Genomic DNA, 16,164 nt, shown 5'->3' with positions numbered 1-16,164 from the left:
GGCTGGAGCTGAATTTGACATTCTGCACAACAGGGTCCACTCAGCACCCTGCACTACACCCTCCTCCACAAGAAGAGAAGTTAGTAAGGTGTCATCTTCTATTTCATTGGTATTTCAATCCCAATCAGGAATCAATGTTGGATTGTTATTTATTATTATTATGATGATGTTCTTGTCAGGTTTCTATCCACAGCTCAATCTGGTCTGCAACATTTTCTAAAGGTTTCAGTCATCTCCACGGTAATCAGAGACTCCCTGCATTTCACTCAACAGTTTGAGTGTGTTTCTGTCACTGGTTACTAAAACTTAATCTGCACAGACAGCTGTTAAACTCTCACAAATATCCCACTTGTATTTGCCATCTCTCATCACACTCTGCATGTAGTGAAATTATACCACGTGGACATGCGTGTGCACTACATGTGTGCGTATTGTCACACAGTTCTTGTGTGTGTGAGTGTGAGTGAGTGGATAGGGTTGTGTGTGCCTCCTCACTGTTTAATGTGTATCCCTCTCCAGAATAACAGTGCTTGTAGGCGTCCCACTGTGCTTTGAGGGTCTATTGCAGGCATCTCCATTGCAATGGTGACACAGTTTAGGAGAATGAAGAGCAGAACCATATGGCTCTTGTGAGAGATCACACACTGGCAACAAAATAGCTACAGTCAGTTAAAGATGAGAGGAAAAGCAAAGGAATAAAAGAGATATTAAAATATAAAATACGTTTTCAAAGTTTGAGTCCTGTGTCCCTGTATTCATCAATATTATCCTTTGGCATATGCAACATATGCACCAAGTAAACATTTGTTAGAGTTGTAAAGGTCTGTCTCTTTCCCTACCTATAAAACATTGAAATACATTAGAAGACTCATCTTGAACTCAAAGGCGTATATATAAATGTATTCAATCAGATGGGATTTGACTGGCTAAAGCTGCCCATCATACAACATAGTGCCTGCAGGTTCACCAAGTTAAATGATAGACTTTTTAATACCGCACAGTTTGCAATTTTTTACCCATTTCACAATCATAGAATAAATTGGTTAACCAATTTTGAATGTAGTTCGGGATTTTTTTTTTTGCTAAACTCTATCTTGCCTAGTATGAGCCAATGAGCTACGAAGCGTATTGCATTCACTTGACAAATCAAAAAAAGCCCTGTTTTTCTGAGTAATTTTTTCTGTTTTTCTGAGTATTTTTTTTCCCTGTTTTTCGTGGTAATTTTTTTTTCTGTTTTTCAGGGTATTTTTTTCTTCTGTTTTTTGTGGTAATTTTTTTCTGTTTTTCGTGGTATTTTTTTTTCCTGAACAATGAGACGAGATACTTCAAAATCTCGTGAGAAGCTCCCACCTGGCACCTGCAAGTGACCCCTGCATCCATGGTGACTCCTGCTCATGGATGTATTTTGCATCCGTGCTCCTGCTCCTAGACAATTTCAACTACGGGATCAGTAAGGGTAAGGCACATAATTAGTTACACACAGGGTATGATAATCTAGCCATGCTTTCGACTGCATCCTTCTAGTGTAGGCCTATCGCTCAGTGTAACAGGTTAGGTTAGTAACAGGTTATAACAACATTATCTGACAGATGTCTATGTAAGTAAGTAAGTAAAGTTTATATATAGCACCTTTCACAGATATAAAATCACAAAGTGCTTCACAATAAAAGCAAAAACACAGACAATAACAATGAAAATACAATTTAAAAAAAAATGGTCACAAATAAAACAAACCCATAAGAAGCAATAGAAGGAGGTGAAAACATTTAATCAGTCAGCCAAAGGCCTGTCTGAATAAAAATGTTTTAAGTTGCTTCATAAAAATAGTACAGGTATCTGTGGATCTCAGAGAGAAAGGGAGAGCGTTCCAGAGTTTGGGAGCAACAGCTTGAAAAGCACGCTCGCCTCGGATTTTAAAATGGGTCCTAGGGATGGTGAGTAAAATCTGGTCAGAGGACCTAAGAGTCAGATTGGGCGAGTACAGGAGAAGGAGGTCGGCACGTACTGTGGCATCTGACCATGTAAAGCTCTAAAAGTTAAAACCAACATTTTAAAATTAATGTGGAATTTGATTGGTAGCCAGTGCAGAGAGGATAAAATTGGTGTGATATGTGATCTCTTGTTACTACTGATTAAAAGCCGAGCAGCTGCATTTTGGACAATTTGGAGCCGGTTCAAAGTGGTTTGGTTGAAACAGGTAAAAAGAGCATTACAATAATCTAAACGAGAGGAAATAAAAGCATGAATAATCATCTCCATCTCAACTCTGGTCACCACAGATCTTAATTTAGCAATATTTCTCAAATGGAAAAAAACAAGAGCTAATAAACTGACTGACATGACTGTCTAGGGACAAGGACTGGTCAAGAATGACACCTAGATTTCTGACGGTACGCTGAGCATGAGCACTTAAAGGCCCCAAAGAATGCTTAATGACAGGAACTGAGTGTTCTGGGGCAATTATAAGTGATTCTGTCTTCTTAAAATTTAACTGGAGGTAGTTGTCAGACATTCAGCTTTTAATAGCATCTTAACAATCATTTAAAATAAACAATTGGCTGGACTCATCAGTTTTAAAAGAACAGTATAGCTGAATATCATCAGCATAAAAATGATAATAATCTGTCCAAGAGGCAGCATATACAGGGAAAATAACTTGGGACCCAGAACAGAACCCTGCGGGACACCGCATGACAATGGCACTGCGTCCGACATAAATTGGCCAGCAGCGACTGAAAAACTCCTATGAGTGAGATATGAGGAAAACCAATCTAGAGCAGACCCAGAAATACCCACTAACTAGTTTAACCTGTTTAAAAGAATGCCATGGTCAACCATATCAAAAGCAGAGCTAAGATCCAGTAGCACCAGTACAGAGCATTTCCCACCATCAGCTGCCATCATAATGTCATTAGTAACTTTAAGCAGGGCTGTTTCTACAGAATGCATTTTAGGGAAACCTGACTGACAGGAATCATACAAGCTGTGAGTTTCTAATACACCTTTGAGCTGCTCTGCAACAACTTTTTCAAGTAGTTTGGACCCAAAAGGCAGCTTGGAAATAGGCCTGTAATCAATCGGGAGGGTGGGATCTAAATTTGATTTTTTCAGCAAAGGTTGAACTATGGCATGTTTAAAATGGCTCGGGACAGAGCCAGTTAAAAGAGAGAGATTAGTAATATCTAAAATAGTGGAGCCAATTGAATTAAAAACACTTAAAAACAAGGATGAAGGAAGAATGTCGCAGGAGCCAGAAGAAGGCTTAATTTTGTGCACAAACTTGGTGATGTCCTGTAAGGAAACAGGAGAAAAGGAGCTCAGATTAGTGGAGCAGGGAACACTAAAGTTATGATGGTTTGAAGATGGGAGGATATTCGCTCTTATATCACAGGCTTTATTCACAAAATAGTTCAAAAAGTTATTGCAATCAGTATCAGAGAAGACAGACACTTGTGGAGCAGTAGGAGAGACAATGGTGTTAACGGTCCTGAATAAAACTTTTGAATTTCCTTTGTTAGCAGAGATGAGGTTGGCAAAATAAGCAGTCCTAGTATCCCTTATCATATTGTTTAAACAGATTAAAAGCTCTTTAAGGTGCAGCTGGTGGACCTCCAGCTTAGTAGACTTCCATAAATGCTCTAGTTTTATTCATTCATTCATTTTCGCCTAAAGCTGCAGACTCATTGATCCAAGGTGAGGAATTGACAGATGGTATAAGTCTGGATTTTAAAGGAGCCACTATATCCAAAACAGAAGAACACTGTTTATTAAAAGACTGGACAAGGGTCTCCACATCATTAAAATTAGATAGCACATCTGAGTTAAATAATGTAATAAAATTTTCAGCTGTGGTCTCATTTATGATGCACCTAGAGGACATATGTTTTTGAGGCAGCAGCTCCACATTACAGGAAGCATTAAAAAGAATACACTTATGATCACTAACAAGGAAATCCTCCAGGCAAACATTATCAACCATTATAGCATGTGCAAGAACTAAATCAAGTGTATGTCCAGCATTGTGTGTGGGCCCAGAAACATGTTGAATAAAGTTAAAAAACTCAGTGATGCCAAGAAAATCAGATGCAGCCCTAGAGGTTCCATTATCAACATGGAGGTTAAAATCACCAAGAATTAAAACTTTGTCCAACTTTATAACTGAAGATAAAAACTCAATAAAATCAGAAAGGAAAGGACCAAATACAATTAAAAAAATAAAGTAAAATACAATAAAAAGGCTTCAACTGACCAATTTTTGTCATGTTAAGTTCAAAAGAGGGGAAAGACTCAGTGCTGACTAAGCGACAGTCTATGGGCATGATTTCAATTGTCAGATTATAATAATGATTGATTATCATACCCTGTGCGAAGGGTCCCCAGAGGTCAAGCTGCCTGAGTGGAGCTGGCGGACTCAAAGGAAGAGAGAGAGAGGAGTCCTGAAATAACAGGAAATAGAATTTGGCATAGGTGTGCATCTAAGTGTTTGTGTATGCTGTACTTGGAAGCCATGATAGAAGTAAAGTATCCAGCTCTTGGGGGAAATTATCATACTGTGGAATATCTGAACCACTATGCCCACAAGTATGTTGAGAAGGACTTTTTACCCGCTACGCATGGCCCACAGAAGAGTAGCAGTCATGGCGTTATACAGCACCAGATTCCAGTCCTCCGGAGGCAGAATCTATTTAATAAAAGGTATCACAGACAGATCAAGGCACAAATTACATGATGATGGGATGAGATGATGATGGCACAAATAAGGAAGTCAAAGAGTAACTTGGAACACAGTGTCCAAGGACCAGAGCAAAGTGTCAAAGCTATTTCTGTCAGTGATGGTGTCTGTGATGTGTCTTGAAGCTAAATTCACTTCTGAACAAGTACATACCCAGAAAACTTCAGAGAAATAAAACAATGCCGTCCAATCATTGAAATGTGTGCATTCCTTTTTTTCCCATGGATGATCATCATTTTAGCTACAGAATAGCATCCTTTGGGATTTCCTGTGACATAACAGATGTCTACAAACAGACACATGAGGAGGAAGGACTTGTGCGTATGTGTGTGCACATGCCTAAAAATAAAAGTGCCAAACACCAGGAGCATGAAGAGTGTGGCTGCCTCCTCCAGCACTAGCAGCTGTCTCTTCAGGTGAAAGTGAAGCACCCTAACAAAACCCAGCAGACATGCAGAACTGACAACCTGTCTGGGCTTTAGCAAATAACCAAATTTTAGACAATGCTGTCTTTATCCCCAGCATAACACAGCATTGTCATCAAACCACTTGGAACTTTTTAGCTGCTCAGGTCTGAAGTATGCAGGGAGAGAGGACGGGCCCACCGGTCTATGTGGGTTCATGAGAGGAACATTCATATGTAGCCCACAGTATATTATTATGTTTCTACTCCATTATTACTGTTATTAAGCACGGTTGGTCTTCCTCGTGTTTGCTTCTTCTCCACAGTGACTGAATGGCTAAAGAGACAGTGACAAGCACAGCATTTTTACCCAAAGGTGAAAATTTTTCAACTCTCAATGCTCAGAAAAACACCAAACATGCAACACTCGGTGCAGAATAGACATGACCTGCCTCCCAGCTGGACCGCTCAGGACCACAACCTTGTTTACTCCTGTCAGCATATTGTTCACATGATGACAACATCCAAAATACATGGGTTATGCCCAAATTAATGGCTCATCATTACATGGGATATATATATACAAATTTTGGTGCATTACTTTTTGAAGGAAAATGTACAAATGGTGCATGAGAACAACCTGAGAGGAACTATATATTATTATATACACAGTAAATTAGGATATTTCTCCTCCATTGTTATTGTTGTTCAACACTTGTACAAGTAAAGACGGCTGGTCTTCATTTTACCCAAAATTTCATATTTTTCAACTCTTGGCGCTCAGAAAAAAAAAGTTCATCAGGCAGTGCTCAGTGCAGAAATCTAGTTATACTAGTTATAATGCATGTGTGTATGTATGAAAGTCTGTATATTTTGGATCCATACACTCACAGGCCACTTTATTAGGTACACCTGTTCAACTGCTCATTAACACAAATAGTTAATCATCCAATCACATGTCAGCAACTCAAAGCATTTAAGCAACGCGGACATGGTCAAGACAACCTGCTTAAGCTCAAACCGCGCATCAGTATGGGGAAGAAAGGTTATTTAAGTGACTTTGAATGTGGTATGGTTGACGGTGCCCGACAGGCTGGTCAGAGTGTTTCAGAAACTGCTGATCTACTAGTTCTTTTCACACACAATCATCTCTAGGGTTTACAGAGGATGGTCCGAAAAAGAGAAGATATCCAGTGAGTGGGAGTTCTCTGGGTGAAAATGCTTTGTTGATACCAGAGGTCAGAGGAGAATGGCCAGACTGGTTCAAGATGATAGAAAGGCAACAGTAACTCAAATAACCCCTGGTTACAACCAAGCTATGCAGAAGACCATCTCTGAACCAACAACACATTGAATCTTGAAGCAGATGGGCTACAGCAGCAGAAGACCACACCAGGTGCCACTCCTGTCAGCTAACAACAGGAAACTGAGGCTACAGTTCACACGGGCTCACCAAAACTGGACAATAGAGGATTGGAAAAACATTGTCTGGTCTGATGAGTCTCGATTTCTGCTGTGACATTCAGATGGTAGGGTCAGAATTTGGTGTAAACAACATGAAAACCTGGATCCATCCTGCCTTGTATCAACGGTTCAGGCTGGTGGTGGTGGTGTAATGGTGTGGGGGAGATTTTCTTGGCACACTTTGGGCCCCTTAGCACCAACTGAGACTATCACAGTCTACCTGAGTATTGTTGCTGACCATGTCCGTCCCTTTATGACCATAGTGTACCCATCCTCTGATGGCTACTTCCAGCAGGATAAAGCACCATGTCACAAAGCTCAAATCATCTCAAACTGGTTTCTTGAACAGGATAATGAGTTCACTGTACTCCAGTGGCCTCCACAGTCACCAGATCTCAATCCAATAGAGCACCTTTGAGATGTGGTGGAACAGGAGATTCACATCATGGATGTGCAGCTGACAAATCTGCATCAACTGCATGATGCTATCATGTCAATATGGACCAAAATCTCTGAGAAATGTTTCCAGCACCTTGTTGAATCTATGCCTCGAAGAATTACGGCAATTCTGAAGGCAAAAGGTGTCCAACCTGGTACTAGCAAGGTATACCTAATAAAGTGGCTGGTGAGTGTAGGTGTGGCAGCAATCACTTCAGGGTGTCAGATCAGGACACCATTTTATGCTCTGCTTTAGTTTCAAGATGGCAGTCTAAATCATTTGCAACTGAAATAGTGTAAAGTTTTCCAGTCATACCCAATTCATGCAATTTCAAGACAGTTCAGGGATCCTATTATGCAGAAATATTCAAAATACACCATTTTGAAAAATGGAAATATACCTTTTTCCATTCCCAAAATTTTGCATAAATTTGGAGCATTATTTGCCCCCTTTCTGACATTTTAGTTTTACATGGTTGGTACCAATAGGTGCCTTAGGTCCCCTAGTTCAACATGAGACACAGCAGGTTTTATTTGTGGAAAAATTACTCTGCCTCACTTCTCACCTTCAGCTTCACCTGCTGCTTCTTCAGATTTTTTTGTCAGACATTTGGCAGTTGCCTCTCCTGTTCTTTCATTTTCTTGTTCTCTCTGTACCCTGACTTCTTAAGAGCTAGTGATATTTGGTGAGGTTTTCTCACTCAGCTACTCAGGCAGCAGTCCACCTCACATGTTTGCATTATCGGCACCTGTGAGCTCTGCGCACCTGACCCACGTCAGATGGACCACATCATTTCACAATACCTGCCGTGGGGTTATCAAATGGGACGTTGAAATGTCTTTTAATTATAAAATTGCATTTATTTATCATTTAGATACACATAAGTTGTATTCCAGTGATTTAAGTCAGTAAGTAAATCATTGTACTGATCCCATTTATGGGTCAACGACAGACCTTTTCATAGGCCCCCCCTTGGCCTTAGGCCGGAGTCATCTGTACCCTTTGACGCCTCCTGATGGTGGGCCTGCTGCTAGGCCTTACTAACTTTCCTCGCACATTTGACATTGCCACTACCAACTAGCTGCATATGCCAATAGAACAGACCAGCACATACAGGTACTTGGCAAAAGGTCAAGGCTGTGCAACTTTTTGGGGAGATAGAAAACCAAAGCTCACATAGAAAACAATTCAATCTGACATGTTTGGATTATAATTTTGACATGTGTGCATGCATTTATTTCTTGTCATACAAAAGTTTGTTTTATAGACATGTCTAATTATTACTCTGTGACCTTGCCTGAACCTGAGCATACACAGTAATAATAAACTATTGTTATTGATTGCCGTCATGTCCTGTCAGTAAATCCCCACCAATCAGTGACCCAATACAGCGGGCGGATATTTCATTGATAGATGTCCACAACAGGATACCTATGATTAAATCAAATATGTATAACTGATGAAATCACTGGGTATCATTAGTCTAAGTGTTGTCTGTAAATGTTTGAACTACAGGCATAGTCCCAGGTTTAGTTGGAGATGACAGTCTGATGCTGTTAGACTGTACACTCTTCCAAAAGGGTTCTTCTTGAAGGCCCGAGGTCCTATCCAGAACCATTTGCTTCTGAAAAACCCTTTTTTGAAGAAAGGGTTTTTCAAGGGTTCTTTGTAACACTAAGGGTTCCAATAACAACCTTTTTGATCCAAAGAACCCTTTTTGGAACAAAGAGTTCTTCAAGGAATGTTGAAAGCATGAGTATTAGATCCTCACCCTCAAATATTCAAATTACCCAGGTTTATCCATGTTCAAGTATGTAGATGTTTGTAATCGCCTTAATCAATTCATTTTACTTGTGTTTTGCCAAGGTCTTTTCCATCATTTCATGCCATACAATAGTTAATTGTGTACTGTTATTGAACAAACACTATTGTAGTGTGTTGGGGGTAGGTGGGTGGAGTTTTCCCAGCATGCTTTGAGACCGTGTGATATAGACATAAGTTCAAGTAAATTGTGTTCTAAATCAACATAGATATTATCTGGTACACAGTCATTAGTGTTGCTGTAGTGTTACAGTTGCTAAGAATACAGTGCATATATAAAATGTAGCTACATGATGTGCTCTCTGGTGGGAAGATCATGTCTTGAACCCTCAATCTTCAAAATAGCACTGCTGTGCTCTTAACTACTGAGTCACAATGTTAGTTTTGTTTGACCATTGTTTTTTTTAAATTATTTTATGCCTTTATTGCACAGGGACAATGGAGAGAGATGGGAAATGTAGGGAAGAGAGTAGGGGAATGACATGCAGCAAATAGTCCAGCTGGCCAGGAGTTGAACTGGGGACTCAGCGCTCAGAGCACTTGTGTCTATGTGGTATGCGACCTAACCACTCAACTACTGGGTCACCCTGATTTAACCATTGTAACTTCAACCTCTGGAGGGAGGAGCTCATGAGCCCAAAAAATGCCCTAAATGTATTTTCTTTTTGGAGAGTGGGCAGTTGACCTTCCTTATCAACTATTCCTTTATTATGGATGGTGGGGGGGCTGGGAGAATAGAAGGCTACAGTGTGGAGGGGTGTTGATGCCAGGAATTGAACCCTGGTCTCCCAGGGGAAAGGCTGGGATTTGGTGTGTGGTGCCTGGGAGCTGGCCTTACTGCTGGGTAAGAGGCCGTTTACACGTACACAGTGATTTTGATAAACGGAGACATCTTCCTTCGTTTGTGCCCTTCGTTTACATGCAAACGGAGATTTCTCCTCTGAAAACGAGTCTTTCTAAAAACTCTGGCCAGAGTGGAGATTTTGGAAAACTCCGGTTGCGCGTTTGCATGTAAACTGGGATAAACGGAGATAAACGGGGTTATAGGCAGCCGACGTCACAGTATGCGCCGTAACTTGCGCCTGTGTCAAAAGTGCGACCTATGTTGCTATGGTGACGATGGATACATGGAAGGTTTGAGCTTCTCGTTACACTGCCACCTACAGGTTTGGCATGCTGTTGTGTATATATACACGGGTAAGTGTAAACGAAGATCTTTTTGAAAACAGAGACGGTGAAATGTCCGTTTATGAAAATAGCCGGTAACGTGTAAACAGCCTCTTAGTATGTGGGACCTGAGATCTGGTTTCCCTACAGATTGCACCATATGATCTGCCCCTCCCTAAAAACCAGGTGTGACATATCAATAGTGATTGATGTTCACACATTGTGTGCAACCAGAAAGTGGATGTGACAGAAGAACAGCAACTTCGGAGAATCAAGGTAAGCTGAATCTAATATCTTATTTTAACATCTTGACTCTAGCTAAAGACTTTTGTGGTAAAAGGTGGACTATTTTATGTTGACTTAGAGACTTCTAGTTTTTCATAATTAAAGTTACAATACGTAACATTTTGAGTACCTGCTACAAAACACTGAAAAGTATTTCAACATTATTTAAATAAATGAATGAATGTTAAAAGTTTGTGGGGTTCCCTCATGTTCACCTAATTGTGTGCCGCTGGTGGCTCTTAGTATTGGAGTTGGAGGACAGTCTTATGCTGTCCATGCATTACTTTGTTGTTTGTAGATGGCTGCTGCTTCATCAGCTGTAGTAAGTGTACCTTTGATTGATGGTATTAACTGTCTTTTTTTCTCTTCCCCCTCTACCATGTCAACATGAATTCACCTGCTGAGGATGGCCTGATGTGCCTGGATTGTGTATCTGTCATGTTGCTGATCCCCCAAGCCGAAGAACCTTATATGGTTCTACTTAGCACTTCTATTTCTAAGAGTGTATGACTGCACTGCAGCAGCCTCCCACTCAAGCTAACCTTAGCTATTTATCAGTAATAACTGTCACCAGCAGCATCAAGACATTTATCACACTCTCTGTAAATATTCTGTATCTTATGTGCCTGAAATCTCAGTGTGAAAGCCTTGGTGCTCGGTTAACTCGCTACACAACAGCTTTTCAGCATTTTCCTGTTTCTCTCCAGACGTGACAGCATTTCTTTCCCCCAAAAGTGGCCCAGCCTTGGCAGTGACACAATGCTGGTCTGGTCTGGTCCATGTGTCTCATGTCATACTAGTAACATTCAATGGTCATGCAACGCAACACTGGATTTTAAAGTAGTATTACTAGGAACTTACATATTTGGGTAACATTAGACAAAGGGATTTTTATGAACATATTTTAAGTAATGGCCAAATTAATGTATATTCTAAAAATTTTCAAAACATTCTGTTAGATTAAAAAACATTTCCAGGCCTGGAAAGTCTTCTCTAATTTCATGACTTTTTCAGGGGTTTCATGACTGTGAAAACTGCAAAATGGTCTATGAAATGCTATAGACACGTAGATTCAGGAAAATCAGCGAGCATGTTGAACTAAAGGCATATCTATGATTTATTTCAACTTCAGCATTAAGACATTATTTCTCCTTTAATCCTGAGCATGAGGAAATAATGCATCTGACATAATCTTACACAATTACACACACACACAGATAACACTGCAAATTACAAATTTGACCACAAGCAGTGTTTTAAGCACTATTAGACTGACCTGTTGCACCCGCAGTAGATCCCCTGTAGCCAGCAGGTTAAAATGATAAAGATTTATTAGATGTTTGAAAAAACACCTTCCCTTCCCTCTCATTTACAAACAACTTTGAAATTTTAAAATTTCTAAATTTAATTATTCAAAACCGAAATCAAGAGAAAGACAAAAATAAAAGACAAATACTGCCATGGTTCTTCTTTCAACACATTTACTTTGTAAGTTGGTTTAAACCAAACTCAACAGAACACTTTCTCTCCTGTGTGGACTCTCATGTATTTCTTCATATTTGCCTTCACTGTATATCTTCTACTGGAAGATATACTGGTGGACATCTGCAGGGAACACATTATAGTCAACAGTCACCGCCATACAGTATTACATGACACCTCCTCATAGAGCGTCTAATGGCATTTGCTTCACTGTGGCTTAACAAAAACAACCAATCAGAAGAGTCTCTAACACAGCTGTCAATCATGTGAGTCACTGCTCGTGAACTGCAAACAAACTGTCAAATTAGGCAACACTGATCAAATATGAATCAAGATTCTGTTACTGAATAACCTACCTCTCACCTTTCATTTTTTCACAAACATATTTTAGTGCACTGGACATGCCACAAACAAAGCACCACCTACCAGCCGGACGGGTCCAGAGTTCCTCCTGTTCCTCTTTTATGTGGAGGGTCTTGGGATCCCCCGATCCAGGCTCGGGCTCCACTCAGGGGACAATCTTCTTCAGTTACCAACAGCTGCTGGACATCTGCAGGGAACACATTATGGACAACTGTGACTTCAAACTAATATCCCTGGTGTCATTACTTTATGTTAATGAGATCAGTGATGATTCCTGAGGATCCTCAGCAGCATTCATTTTATCTAAAATAATACAAAAATAAATTGTTGGTGCCAATTTTCTAGGAAACCTTTTAGTGTAAAAGTCTTCAGAAATACAACTTTAGATATTTATTTCTGAACTTTTTAGTTTTTATTGTGGCTTAGCCTATTTAGTCTTAAATATGGTATGTTGCAAATAAATCTGTGATTTGAACATTTTCAGATTTTAAGTTACTTAACAGTAAAAACTGAGTCAAACTGCTGCTCTTGCTAGGTTACAACTCTGTCATCCTTTCATGAGCTAGCAAGTTAAGCTAAGCTAAGATAAACAAGGATACAGCACCATTCCCTTCAACCATTTCTAACCACTTATCCTGTTGTTTTGCTGTGATCCTGTTGAGCTTGTGCTTAACAGATTAACCAGGTTCAATTCAGCACGCCGCTGCCTTTTAAACACCTACAAGTTCTGATTTAGCTAGCTAATGTTAGCTGAATCCATTCAAAAGCACAGCTGAATTAAATTAAGCTAGTCAGATGCTATTTGACAGGCTAATTCAGTGGGGAAGTACAATATACTCTTTTTTTTAACTGAATTCCACTGAGGTACAATGTTTTTCTTACTCCAACCACATTGATTTTCATGTCTTCTTATGTTCTGCCTTTTTTTTTTTACAATCAGGCCAACTTTGTGAGAGGATACTTAGGTGTGACAGCAAGTGGCCTGAGCTATCACAAGCGCACGTTTAAGCAAACAAATGGTCTCCATGGAAACAGTAGAATTTTACTGCTGTAAAATCTCTTTCAGTGCAGTAAATAACTTTAAGTCTTTTCATGACTAAGGAAACGTCTTACGAGATTCTGTGCAACACCCTTAAGTATTTTCCTCAGCTAAGGAAAGACTAAACCTTAAGTGTCACACTTAAGGGGCAAACTTAAGGTGCTCTGTGCAACCAGCCCCAAGGGCTCAGATGCAGTATTTCCTGGAGTATGTGGGCAATGCAATGATGGCTGTGCAAGAAGGCCAACTCAGAAAAACTCAGGTTCCCTGTCAGTGCAGCACACACTGAGGAATTTATTGCTTCAACTGACTACATTTACCATAAACACTGATCAAATATCCATCTAAAAGTAGGAGAATTAGTGGAGCTGGAACAATTAGCTTATTAATCAATTATTCAATCAACAGAATATCAATTGGTGACAATTATGATGACCAGTTCATTTTCATGCTGTTTTCCATGCAAAAATGCCAAGCATTCTCTGGTCCTAGCTTTACAAATGTGAGGATTTGCTGGAGATTTTTGAGTGATTAATGTAAGTTGTGGGCGGCAGTAGCACAGTCCATAGGGACTTGGGTTGGGAACCAGAGGGTCGCCTGCTCGAGTCCCCGTCCGGACCAAATATGGAGCGTGGACTGGTGGCTCCTGCCAGTTCACCTCCTGGGCACTGCCGAGGTGCCCTTGAGCAAGGCACCAACCCCCCCCAACCACTCAGGGCGCCTGACCAGGGCAGCCCCCTCACTCTGACATCTCTCCACTTTGTGCATGTATAGGTCCTGTTTGTGCATGTGTGTGGCTTTCAGACCTGTGTGTTAATGACAAAAAAGAGTGAAAAAATTGAATTTAATTATGAATTATAATTTTAATATAATAATTATTAATTATAATTATATTATTTGAGTATATAAAATAAATAAATAAATAAAATAAGTTGAGTATCTTTTGGGTTTTGGATTGTTGGTCAACCAAAACAAGCTATCTGCAGAAATCACCTTTGGTCTTGGGAAATTGGCATGGGCATTTTTTTATAGACCAAACTATCATCAATAAATCAAGAAAGTAATTGGCAGATTATTTGATAGCTGGTCATTGTTAATGCAGCCCAGAGAGAAGAGAAAAAATGCAAATACTGGAAAAGCAGACTGAGCAATTTCCTTAGGTGGGAAAGTCCTTTCCCAGGAGGCAGCGGTTGTGCAGCTGCCCAGCCCACAGCTGGACTCCTACAATGCCAAAGATGTGGATGATGCAGAGGTAGAGGATGAGAACATTTGCCAGCATGGGCAATGTGCCTAAGAGTACTGTCACCACGTCTTGCAATATAGCGTGAAACATAGCTCCCACCAGGCCACTTTTTTAAAGTGGGGGGTCTAGGTATTCCCCACCATGAAAATTTTAGTTTGAAGACTTCTTTTTCCTGCAATCTGGAACCACTGGACTAAACTAGCTGACTGTTATGATGTGATACACAATTATATGTCAGTCAGAGGGACCAAACCACTACTTCTCTGTAATACCTTTACTACATCAAGTTAATAATACTCATGTCCCTTTACTGTAGGAGGCTTTAAAGGCAGATTAATATTTCCACTTTGTCAGCGAATCAGAAGCTGGAATCAGATGCCACCTTCAGTGTCATGAGAGTTTGTGTGTTATTCAAACAAGAGTAATGTGTGCGGAGATGTGAATTTTGACACATGTTGCGTCCATCAGGCTCTTAGGGTTAATGATGGGCTTTTGACATGCATCAATGATGCTGATGTATCGCTAACTTTGGCTAGGTAGCATGTTTATTTTTATCACTGACTAACCTGGTAGAGTGAAAACAACTGGTCAGTTGAAACAAATTCTTGCATCTTCTGCAAGAGGCTTTATTCTTTTATCTCTCTCCCTGTCTGCTCCCCTCTTCCTTGTCTTTCCACTGCAATCCATCTTAAAGCACCCCCAGCCTTTTCTTTCCTGACTGGCTGCTTAGCAGGAATTTGACCAAGTGTGATGTCTTCAAGACACTCCCAAAGAATAGGTTTTTTTTAGCTGTGGGCTTTTACACAGGGAATTTTTTTAGTAGCTTCATCCTGTGGGCCATTTAGTGGGCCAGACCACCGGGAAACACTTGGTAATCCCAACGGCCAGTCCGGGCCTGCACACACACACACACACAGGTATATAATGTAGTACACCTCCAAAATTTTAAGTTAACAAACATGACAGATGGTTGACCTTTCAAACTCCATTGATTTTATAAGTTTGACACCTGCGGCCTGCTCCCTGTGGCCAGCAGAACTTATCAGTATGTGCAGTGAATAATACTCCTATTTCATCTTCTGAGACTTGAACTCACAACTTTCGTGTCACTAATCTTGTCTAATCATACATGGTCAACATCCTCAACTGTCACGTTGGGTTTAGTCTCATCACTGAAATATATACTTACAGGATTATGTCATATTGAACTGAATTCTACATCAAGGTGGACTACTTAATAGGAACATCAAAGTACAGTCTCCAGAGTGACCAAAGAGTTGAATCCACACTTTTCCATCAGAGTCTCAACTAAAACTGAATGTGAACTGTTTATGTTTCTCACAGGGCTGTTGTATTGAATTGTCATAGATAGCAGAAATATTATTATATTTCAGTGTATCCACATTGAACTTGACAGTGGGTAGACATTTTATTATATTAGGTTTAAAGTTTATTAACTAAAATAAGTATTATCTATTCTTACTATAGCACTGTCTGACCAATGTCCACACCTTCCTTTAGCATTCGTAAATAAAGCAAACTAACCACATGATTACTGCATATTATTTAAGATGTAACAGTCCTTGGTGACCCAGTTATATTGTTTTCAGTTTCAAACATTAACATGTTAAAGCCTGACTTCAGCACTTTTCAGTTGGTAAGTTAAACATAGCATATTAATCAATATACAATTAAACTGTATAGTTAGTTTTTTAATGGTGTACAA

This window comes from Epinephelus fuscoguttatus, linkage group LG7 (genome assembly GCF_011397635.1).
Source record: "Epinephelus fuscoguttatus linkage group LG7, E.fuscoguttatus.final_Chr_v1".
NCBI lineage: Eukaryota > Metazoa > Chordata > Actinopteri > Perciformes > Serranidae > Epinephelus > Epinephelus fuscoguttatus.
This window is presented reverse-complemented; position numbering follows the sequence as displayed.